The 10,502-nt window shown below is 39.1% G+C and overlaps 1 pseudogene; it reads right to left on the reverse strand.

Annotated features, from left to right (window-relative positions):
* Nucleotides 1–9,855: 9,855 nt before the first annotated feature.
* LOC103241699 (ATP synthase F(0) complex subunit C2, mitochondrial pseudogene) lies at nt 9,856–10,280 on the reverse strand (annotated as a pseudogene).
* Between the last annotated feature and the right edge of the window lie 222 nt (nt 10,281–10,502).

Below are 10,502 nucleotides of genomic sequence, written 5' to 3' on the forward strand. Positions count from 1 at the left end.
TTTGATTGATGGCTTTTCCCAGCCCATTTACCCCTAAAAACATAACATTGGGCAATGACTCAGAAATTTTTAAGATTAAAATTGTAGGAGATTAAACTTTTAAAAAAATTTTTGGATACTCTTCCATGGTAATCAAAACAGAAATAAGACTTTTTATTATGTACTTACATATGACGTATGCTTTGTCTGTGTGATACATTTTATGCTGTTATAATACAAAAGTTTGAAATAAATACATGCATGATTCTTTGAAAAAATTAAGACTGTTGGCACCTTGAAAGAGGTAGGAAACAGTCTCAAGTTTAGTTAGGGAAGACATATCTCTGCAGCAGCTAAGCTCATGGTGCATGTTTATCTATGATTAAATGTTTTAGTGAGGAAAATTAGAAATGCCAATAGTGTAGAGCTAAGTATGAGTTGCCAGAATGAGTTGCCAGAACTCATACTTACCTCTCCAAAATGTGCTTGGAGAGGTAAGCCAGGGCCAATATCATGTAGGCATACTACAGACTATGTTTCAGAGTCTGGGTTTTATGGAACACATTGAGAAATTATTGAAGGGCTGGATTTGGGCAGGAAAGTGACATGATTCTATTTGCATTTTAAGAAGAATGCTATGGCTGCTTTGTGATAATTAAATGGAAGCAGAGAAACCAGACTGGAGGCTATTGCAGTGGTCACCATAAGAAGTGATGGTGACTTGGACTGGGATACTGACTGAAAACAGAGGAGAGTAGCCAGAGCCTTACTGTAATTTGAAAATAAAATTACTTTGATTTTGTGATAGCTCTGATATAGGATAGAAGGGAAGAAAGGTATTAGAGATGGCCCTTAGGTTTCCAGCTTGAGTGCCTGGGGGGACAATTTTAGCAAGGACAAAGGACAGACGCTCTTAACAAAATGGGTGAAATGAGAAAAAAGATTGTTTATTCATCCCAATCCTAGTGGTTTTTAAAGAAAGTGGATGTTTATAATTTGAGGATGTTTCTGTTTTCTCAAACCAAACAAAGTCATCATTGTCAGTATAAAAGTTTTCACATACTTGGAAAATAATATGAATTGACAGATGTGAACATGCAAGATCAAGGTAGCTGAGTCCAAGCTGAATGGCTCTACATATAAATGTGAAAAATGTGAGACTTGGAGGGAGATGAAGACTGCACTGGGAGGAGATTGAGAGACGTTTGGCCTTTGTATAAGCAGTAGCCTCAAACTACCTCATAACCCCTCTGGCTAGTGGAGTGTGAGCTACTCTAACTGGATCCTGCCAAGCTGGGGTGAAGAGAGGAGAGCAAAACGCAGTCCTTATACAGTATGAAGTAGTCCAGGACTGGGGTAAGGAGTCCTAATTCCTATCCTCTTGGTCAAATAGAAATAGATCTTTTAAAAGATTCTTAATTAAGAGAAGGAAATGAGAAAACCTTCCCTGGAAGTGTTGCTTTAAGGGTTCCATGGTGCATTTAAAAATCATCCAGTTGCAGCTCCATTCCCATTTGATGCTTGAATACTTTTTTGAAATCATATCACTATTCAGCAGCCCTACTATTGGGAAATTATTCAACTTAATCTCTGAATTACTTTACTTAAACATTGTCTCTATTCTCCTCTTAAGAAAGCTAGAAAATGTCCAGGAGTCATCGCCTTTGAGGAGATAATTTTGAATGAACACTCAAGGACTAATGGAACACAGAGGTCAGATGTCCCCATACAGAATCTCTGTTTTTGCTCTTTACTGTACTTGAACCACCCAAAATTCAATACTAGTTGCATTCCCCAAAGGGAATTCACTCACACTCGAAGCATTAATGAGCAACAAAGATTTTGTTGAAAATTTTGCAACAGAATAGACTTTACATCACACACCACAAAGCAAAATGCTCAAAAATTCTCATTTGACAAGTTATCCTAAGTCTCCTCTTCTCTTGCTGTTCTCTCTGGGAATTTGGCCTCTCTCTGGCAGGATGCCTCTCCAAAACCTCAATTCTTCACCATGTTGCTGGGCTTTTCTCTTGGAAGTGTAAATCACAACCTACCAGAGTTGTCAACAAATACAGAGCCCTCAAAAAGTGGAAGATTTTATCCTATTATTTCCTCACAATTTGGTTCGCTATTGAAGTTTCTAAGTTTTTCATGGCTTAGCTATAATTAAGTACATATGGCATCACTTCAACTTGGCAACCACAGCTACTATTTTCTTGCTACGTATACTCCTATAATCAGCACCAAGAAGACAGTCAGGTTCCATAAAATGTATGGGTTTTACACACCTGTGCTTCTCAAGGAGGTAGTTCCTAAGGGAGTAATTTAAGGCCAAGCCACAGAGGACCCCATCAGTCTCAAGGAACAAGAGCCAAAGTGATTGGTGATACTTGTGAATTGATGACCAAAGCCAGAGACGTGCTGAATAGAAAGATTGGAAGCAAGAGACTGGCCAAGAAAAACAAATAAACTGAAAGAACTCAGTTGTATGCAGGGTACACATCAGGTGCCACAGCACAAACACACATGACACAGTTTCTACTATGATCGAGTAGGAAAAAGAGATGAGGAGTATACAAATACCCCTGTCAATGAAATAACATTTTAACGACACAGAACAAAGAGGCTATGTGAGTTCGCAAGGCAAATACAAATTAAGAGTAAAGGGGGGAAAAATCTCCTTAGTACAAAAAGAAGGAGAGAGAATTTCCCCATCCCTTTTCTTATTTACTTAGAAAATTTATAAATTCTTTCTCTGACTCTTTGAGATGGATGTGAATATTTTTAAAAGATAAATAAGCCTCTTGCCAGTTTTACAACCCAGGAATCTTTTTCTCAGGGATGTGGCACCCATATCTTTGAAACATAATCATCAAGGAAGACAGTACCCCCATCTCCCAGTTCCCATGGAAGGATAGGACTCTCTCTTTGGCAGGACACCCGGCTATAAAGATATCAGAAGTTATAAAAAAAGAGAGAGATACGGTAAGTTTATTTTTACTTTGGATAAAGTCTGTTAGCAAACATGAATAACCACCTCAATTACTAGGTAAATTTAGGATAAATTATGTGTGACAAAGGGCACGTCAAAGTCCCCTTACTTGAGATCTAGTTATTCTTATCTTGAGAACATGTGTGTAATGGATTGTATCTGTTTGGTTTTATAAAGGGTGAGCTTTCTTTCTGTCTTTGTGATCTCCTTAGCAGATTGCCTGTGATCCATATCAGAGTCTGGTTTAAACTTTATTCAATAATGAAACTACTTCTTTTCTTTCCTATATTTAGTGGCGAGGATTTTTTATTGTATTTCCCCTGAAGTTCAGGTAGGAAAATAACCTTTTTAAAGATCAGATAAGAGAAGGTCTCCTGAAGGGAAGGCCTTGAAGATGGAGTAGAATGTTGACTGAAGGAAGAAAGAAGTAGGCATTTCAGGCTTAGAAGATGACCCAGTAAAAAAAGACTTGCCTGTCCCTATTGTTGTAAACTTAAAGGCCACATTTAAGAGTTGTCTCAGAGGGATTTGAAGTCCCATTGCTGATTTTTGTTGTCTCCTTATAATGTCAGGGGCAGATGGAGTAAAAAATATATACCCAGGAGAGCTTGCCCGTATGGGGAGTCTGGGTCTCCATTAGTATATTTCCTGAGTGCCCCAACCAAACAGCCCTGAAACAGAGTAGGATTTTCATCCTTTCCCTGAATTAGTTCTCTAATCTTGTCGTAATTGACTGGCTTAACAACCCAATTTTTCCTCTGCTTTTTCTGTACAGCACAGCAAGTGGACAATACTCGTAAGTCATGACAAGTTGAATTAAAGAATGTGGCCAACTTAACAAACTCCTCTATAAACTTTTCTGGATGTTCTGAAAACTGGTCAAATTTTTACTTGTATAAAGCCAAATCAGATCTAGAAAATGCACATGCACTCTAAGTGTTCCCCCATTTCCATCAGCTACCTCCCACAATGGACACAGGTTTGACTTCAAAGGCTGATAGGGGACCCCACTCCTGGTGGTACTGGTTGGGCAGCAGGGTGTATGTGCTGGGGCAAGTTGGATAAGGGGGAGGGTTGCCTGATGACCTTGGGGTAGAATTTTTCATTAGAGAACTGGTGGGACCTGAGCCCCGCCTCGGAACTAGGGAACTGAAGAGACTCTGGAGAGGGTGTAGGCCTTTTAGGAAGAACAGCTCAGACGGAATCCCTTAAGTGTAGCTACCTGGTATCTGGAAGTAACATGAGCCAGTAAAGGGCCATACAAGCCTGTACATAAGAGACCTCCTCCCATTTTCCTTCTTTTTTTACAGGATAAGTCCAATTGTAAAATAGCAGTATAATGTATAGAACCATGTTTAGGCCAAATATCTTGGTTTTCCAATTTATATTAAACCCAAATGATGTTGCAATAGAAAACGAATTTATTTTTCTTTCAGCTGAATTTGAATTTGCTCCAATAGCCTAAAAGACATCTTAGCAGTGAGTTCTCTGGGATGCTTATCATTGTCTCCATGTCAAACAAGGATTTCTATTGGACACAGAAGTTTTTCTAAGTCTAGCAAGAGGGAAAACAAATGGGTCCTCACTATTTTCCTTTCAGATTTCCACTGCCTGCAGAGAAGATGTAACTGAGGTAGCAAGGCATTACAAAAGTAGATTATAAGCATTTGCCAGTGAATTAAATATGAAAAGAAGTATTTTTATTAAGCAAAATGTAGAAGGAAAAGTGTAAATAAAGTGACAAAGAAAAGAAAATGCTATTACAGAAAATGATAACTTTAGATTAGAAAACAAGAAAAAGGAAGACCAAGAATTCCCTAGGATGGACCCATAACTCATAATCCTAGAGCTAACGGCAATGCCAAAAACCCTAGAGCATCTGGGAGGCAGCCAACAATACTGAACGCTGAAAACCCAGAGTACCCAAGTATTGGCCAATGAGGGAACCCACACCAAATGCTGAAAACCCCAGAGCACCTGAGGGGCAGCCACAGTGAACCCCAAAGGGTTGGTCAGGGCCACAGAACAATATGACTCCGGCATCCCAGAGTCAGCAAAACGGGGACCTCTCACAACCAAGTGTCTTGCCTTAAACAATTGCCCAAATACAGTTAACAGAAAATCAAAGTTAAAAAAACCTCAAACAAAACATACAATTGAGAACTGAAAATAAAATGGCTGGCAGAGCAATAAAATGGAGTCAGAGGAAAAGCACCAGGGGAAAGGATGACAAGGACGTGCTTTGGGGTACCCAGATGATGCAGGACTTTAAACTGACCCTCTAGCCAGAGGCTTTACTCCCTGGCTCACTTGATTCAAGAGGAGTGGGGGCTGGGAGGGCAGAGGGACACTCATCCATCCACAGGAAGCAAAATGGCACTGACTGGTCTTCAATGTGGGACTCGGGTAAAAGTCTCTCCAGGTTCTCTCAGCCTGGGTGAGCTTGGCTGCCATGTGGCAGAGGAGGGGGTGGCATGGGGACCAGTGACCTGCCGGCCTGCCAGTCAGAGTAGTGGGTCCCACACAAGGCAGCAGCACTATGGCTACTTGCCTGTCCATTGAGCTCCACTGGCAGGAAAGATGATCTTAAAAGAGCCTTTGACTAGTGTTACAGCTCTGTAATGCTAATTGCCATCTCATCTCGTCATCTCTCGCTGATTGCCGTCTCTCATCTCTCCAATCACCATTTTTGCTGTCTTGCCATCCCACAGATTGCTGATCACCGATTGCCACCTTTTGCCACCTCGCCAGTCTCTATCTTGCCATTTCTCACTGTCTCTTGTTGTCTGAACTCTTTGCTGACTTCCAATTTCCATCGTCTCTATTGTCTCACCACCTCTCCCCTGATTGCCACTGGCTCACCATCTTGCCACTGATCACCACTCTCTCACTGCCATGTCAGTCCCTGCCTCTCATTCACCATCTTTGTCCCTTCATGGTTGCCAGATGATGCAGGACAGGCAAGCCCCCAAACTGGGGATTAGCCCAGGAGGCTTCTTGGCATTGCCCAGGAAAGAATTCCAGGGTGAGCTCATAGCGTTAGACAACAATCTTTTATTGAATGACTACTCCTTGCAGAGCAGGGCTAACTCATAGGCAGTGCACCCAGAATCAGTAACATATGGGCTCTTGGCAACTATATTTATGCTCACATAAATCTACTTTTAATTATATGCAAATTAAGGGGTGGGTCAGTACAAATTAATGAGTAGGACAATGCAAATTGAGGGGTGAGTTATTTAGAACTTTCTAGGAAAGGGGTGATAACTTCTGAGGCGTTGCCATTGAAAGAAGTGGTAGCTTCTGGATCATTGCCATGGCATTTATAAACTGTCCTGGCACTGATGGGAATGTCTTATGCCAGTGAACAATGAGGGCAGCTAGGGATTGCTTTTGTCACCATCTGCTGGTTCTTGCTGGTTTTTCCACTTTATCCTGTCTGGACCAGATTCTGTTTTGGTGAGCAGGGTTGTGACCAGGAAACAAGTCCTGCTGGTCTCCTACTTCAGAACTGGAATTCTTTCTTGATTTTTTCCAATGGATTGGAAAACCCAAATGAGAATTTTCTTTAAGAAAAGAAGGGCCGGGCGTAGTGACTCAAACCTGTAATCCCAGCACTTTGGGAGGCTGAGGCGGGTGGATAACATGAGGTCAGAAGTTCAAGACCAGCCTGGCCAATATGGTGAAACCCCATCTCTACTAAATATACAAAAATTAGCAGGGTGTGGTGGCAGGTACCTATAATCTCAGCTACTCAGGAGGCTGAGGCAGGAGAATTGCTTGAACCCAGGAGGCAGAGGTTGCAGTGAGCCAAGATTGCGCCATTGCACTCCAACCTGGGCAACAAGAGTGAAACTTCATCTCAAAAAAAGAAAGGAAGAATAATTATTACTTTTCTGAGTTCTTGCATATCTCAGGATGTCTCTTTTTTACTTTTGAACACCTATAACATTTAGGGAAGTATAGAATTGTTGGGTCAATTTGGTCAATGAGTACAAAAACAATACAATTGGGTGTTGTCTTGATCTGAGAATTGGAGATTTCCAAATTAAGTTAGATTTTTATAGCTTTTGTTCTGGTGAACTATATTGCATGGAACATTAAACCCCAAGTGATTGCTGCTGCCAGAACTCTTCCTGGCTCTGCAACTAGTTAGTTTCTTCAATGACAAAGAATTCTGGAACACAATGAATCTCTGCTCATCTTCTACCTTTGCCATGTTTGGTGCTAGGAGTATTAATCTCTGAGTAAATATCCAAAAAAAAAAAGGTGTTAGTAGGCAGGCGTAAGACCGGAGTCTGATTTTTGGTGTGAGGTTCGATGTTTTTCTATCCATGAAGCCCTGTATCCCAGATTTAGGAGAGAGGTCACTCAAAGCCTTTCTCAACTCTTTGAGGGGCTCCAAACTGTGTATTTCAGAGGGTGACAAGGAGATGAATGATCTAGGATGATGCTCCTTGATCTACTCTAAAATGATATGCTCAGGAAAAATTCCACTCCAACTATGACATCTCTTACTTTTATTTTACAGTATGCTTTCCATTTTTATCTTTTTCTGTTTTTTAAGGCTATTTTAATGAGAAGTCAGGAGGAGAAATATCAGGTCTGGCGGGCTGTTCTGTCACCATAGCAACCCAGAGCCCTCTCTAATTGTCTTTTGAACACACTGCTTATGGGGTATGATTATGTTGATGACTGTCTGTGTCATTGGTAAAAATAAAGCTGTCAGTGTGACAATTTTTCTAATTCAAAGAATCTTCTGCCCTGAGGCTGGATAAAAGCTCTGATTCTCTGGAGGAACTGATACCCTGGGGTAGAAGTGTTTCCTGTGAACTATTTGTCATTTGTGAAGAGCTCCTGTCTCCAGGATTTCTACTTTCTTCTCCCCGATAGATCTGTTGACTCCCTGGAAAGACAGGCAGACAAATTTATTAGTTCTTTTGGATGGGGGTCATTTTTCAGAGAGAACATTGAAAAACTGCACCCTAAAGACGGGACTGAGCTTACATTTTAACACACTATTTTTCATTTAGTTAACCCCTCACCAACACTGCTTCAGTTGATATCTTAATCTAGAACTCTTGTTTGCAGACTATTAAACAAACTTACTAATTCATTTTACTGTCTCCACTCCTTTTTTCCCAATATTTATTATAAAAATGCTGAACTTTATAGTAGGGTTGAAAGAGTTTTACAGTGTACTTTCCACCTAGATTCTACCAGTAACATTTTACTGTACTTGTTATATCACATATTTATCCATCTGTTTATTCATCCATCCATCTATACATCTTATCTTTTGATGCATTGCAGAGTTGCATATATGAGTACACTTCCCCCTAAACACTGTAGCCAGCATACCATGAACTAAGGTCATTTCTTATTCTTATTTATTTCTTTGAATAATTATGAAGTTGATTTTCTAATGTTTTATTAGTGTCGTACTTTCCCTTTTTGAAAAGTTTATTGCATCCTTCATCCATTTTTCTATTAATATGTTGGTTATTTGAATATTAATTTCTTAGAGGACTTTTACTGAAATTTAATTTTCAGTTGTTTCTTTCTGAATAATTTCTTTATTGTAAGACATTTATAAAACCTTACAGAAGCACAAAAATATAATATGAGACATCCATCTTTTCCTAACAACTTAACATTTGGTTGAATTTGCCTTGCAATGTTCTTTGTGCTGTTTTCTGAAATGTATGTTTTTTATGTTGTTAAATGTATCAGTATTTTTCTGTTTCATTTTCTCTTTGGTGTAATGCTTTTAAATATTCATCTATATTTAAATATATTTATTTTGTTTTATATTTTTATTTTGTTAATGTTGTAAGAACATTTAAATACTAATTCATCTGGAATACTTTGGTGCATGCAAAGTGTTTAGACTGTGGCTTAAATTTTTCCATATATTTAAACAGTTCACTCAGCATTATTTATTAAAGAATTTAATCTTCCCCATTGACTTGAAACCACAAATTTAACTCCTATAAACTCTTTGGTCTTTCTTGAAAATGTTTTACAATGACTGAATAATCTATTATTTTATTTAACACATATTTGTGGTATATTTTAATACCTAGCATTTCTGTGCTCCACACTGGTGGTTCTTCCTTTCAATATTTTGTTTTCCTTCATGAATTACTTATTCTTCCAGACAAAAGATAAAATTACTTTGCCAAACTCAAAATTTAAAAAAACTCATTGATATTTTATTTGCTATTTTTGTGAATTTATAAATTAGTGTAGTGATAATTGGCATCTTTGCCACTTAGTTCCTCTCATCGAAGAATATAATTTATTTCTCTATTTAGTAGGTACTGCCAAAAAGTTTTCTTAGGTGATTGTACCAATGTATACTTTCATATACTATGTGAATGTTTCAATCTTTACACATCTTTGCCAACTCTTAGTACTGTTGCCTTTTTCATTTTAACTATTCTAGTGACTGTGACATTGCTTATGGCTTTATCTGCATTTCTTTGATGATTAACAAAATTATGTGTGTTTTCATGTCCTCATTTGCCATTTGGATGTCCTGATTTTGATCAAGTATTTATTAAAATCTTTCCTCTGCTTTTTTCTATTGTATTGCTTGCCTTTTTCTTTTCCTTTTTTGTAAGTTATTTGTACACTCAGGATTTGAGTCCTTTATCAGATGTATGTATTTCAACTGTCATCTCTTACAATGTGGCTTACCTTTTACTTTCTTAAAATTCATAATTGTTTTCACCTTATTAATACAGTATTTATTTGTCTTCCCTCTGTCAAACCCTGAGCCAACCACGTTCCCCGGACTACCTGGGAATGTATAGGAAAAAAGAACATACAGGGCCAATGACACATGGGAGAAAGAACTATGGGAGGTGGAGATGGCTCCTTTACATGGCAAAAAGAATGAGAGAGGCTACCATCAGGCAAAACAGCTCCATCACCTCCCAGAGGGCAAAACCCAGAATGGGATAGAATAGTTGTTGCTTCAGAGAAGAGTTCCTGGCATAACCAGTGATGAGGCTCCCAAACACAATCCCAACCAATCCCAGCCCCAGAGCCAGCCCCCCAACTGTAGCAGCCCCAACCCCAATAAACTTGGCTGCTGTGTCAATGTCTCTTGAAATTGCACTGGTTTGGAAGCTGCAGCTAGGGACAAGTGAGATAAGGGGATGTGAGACTGCCAAGCTGCTGAGGCTCTCATCTATCAGTGTCTCTGTTCATTTCAGCACCACTGCAGATAGTAGACAGCTCAGCAACTGGGAGGTGCTCTTGACCAAGAGTGGGTGGAGACATACTTGGAGCAGGCATACATTTTTAGGGGTAAGGGGCTATGGGAACACAGTTGCTTTCAGTGCAGAGAAGGCAGAGAGCAAAATTCATAATTTTAATGTAGCTAATTTATTAGTTTTTTTCTTTACAGCTAATGCATTTTGTATCTTGTTTAAGAGTTTTTTACCTACCCCAAGGTCATGAGGATATTTTTCATTTTATTCTAAAATCTCATTGTTTACTTTTTATCATTGTAACTCTGATC

Source organism: Chlorocebus sabaeus, chromosome 15, assembly GCF_047675955.1.
Source record: "Chlorocebus sabaeus isolate Y175 chromosome 15, mChlSab1.0.hap1, whole genome shotgun sequence".
In the NCBI taxonomy this organism is placed as follows: domain Eukaryota; kingdom Metazoa; phylum Chordata; class Mammalia; order Primates; family Cercopithecidae; genus Chlorocebus; species Chlorocebus sabaeus.